Raw genomic sequence first — 1,388 nt, 5'->3', positions numbered from 1 at the left:
ATCACTTGGGCCCAGGAGGTGGAGACTGAAGTGAGCCAGGAGGGAGCCACTGTGCTCCAGTCAGGGCACTGTATGTTGGATCTGCATGTTACAACATGCAGAAAAATAAATTCTGAATATATTAATGGCCTAAGTGTGAAAAGCAAATCTTTCTAGCTGGCCCTTTGGACCCTTAAAAAAAGAAAAGCAGGCCGTGCTTGGTGACTCACGCCTGTAATCCCAGCACTTTGGGAGGCCGAGGCAGGCGGATCACGAGGTCAGGAGATCGAGACCATCCTGGCTTACATGGTGAAACCCCATCTCTACTAAAAAAATACAAAAAAAATTAGCCGGGCGTGGTGGGGGGCGCCTGTAGTCCCAGCTACTTGGGAAGCTGAGGCAAGAGAATGGTGTGAACCCAGGAGGCAGAGGTTGCAGTGAGCTGAGATTGCGCCACTGCACTCCAGCCTGGGCGACAGAAAGAGACTCTGTCTCAAAAAAAAAAAAAAAAAAGAAAAAAAAGAAAAGCAAATCTTTGGAACTTTTAGAAGAAAATATATGAGAGTATCTTTATGACCCAGAGACGGGGAAGCATCTCTTCTAGAATAAATTTTTAAAAAGCACAAAAGATAAAAAAAATTAAATTTTATTTCATTAAAAATTGTTAATCAAAGACAATGTTTAAAAAGTGAAAAGCTACATATGTGAAGTCATTATTTATAACACATATAATCAAGAAGGATTAATATCCAGATTATATGGAAAACTCCCACAAATCAATAAATAAAAGACAAGCCGGCCGTCATGGCTCATGCCTATTATCCCAGCACTTTGGGAGGCCGAGGTGGGTGGATCACTTGAGGTCAGGAGATCGAGACCATCCTGGCTAACACGGTGAAAACCCGTCTCTACTAAAAATACAAATAATTAGCTGGGCATGGTGGTGGGTTCCTGTAGTCCCAGCTAGTTGGGAGGCTGAGGCAGGAGAATTGCTTGAACCTGGGAGGCAGAGGTTGCAGTGAGCCAAGATTGCACCACTGCACTCCAGCCTGGGTGACAGAACAAGACTCTGTCTCCAAAACAAACAAACAAACAAACAAACAACAAAAAAGTAAAAGACAATCCAATAGAAAAATGGGCAAAAGGTCTGATTAGGCAATTCATACATAGGAACCTTAAGTCAGCCAGGCACAGTGACTCACGCCTGTAATCCCAGCACTTTGGGAGGCCAAGGTGGGCAGATCACGAGGTCTGGAGATCAAGACCATCCTGGCTAACATGGTGAAACCCTGTCTCTACTAAAAATACAAAAAATTAGCCCAGTGTCGTGGTGGGTGCTTGTGGTCCCAGCTGCTCGGGAGGCTGAGGCAGGAGGATGGCGTGAACCCAGGAGGCGGAGTTTGCAGTGA

This window comes from Mandrillus leucophaeus, unplaced genomic scaffold, assembly GCF_000951045.1.
Source record: "Mandrillus leucophaeus isolate KB7577 unplaced genomic scaffold, Mleu.le_1.0 Scaffold38, whole genome shotgun sequence".
NCBI classification, from domain to species: Eukaryota; Metazoa; Chordata; class Mammalia; order Primates; family Cercopithecidae; genus Mandrillus; species Mandrillus leucophaeus.
Note: the sequence above shows the minus strand (reverse complement) of the source record.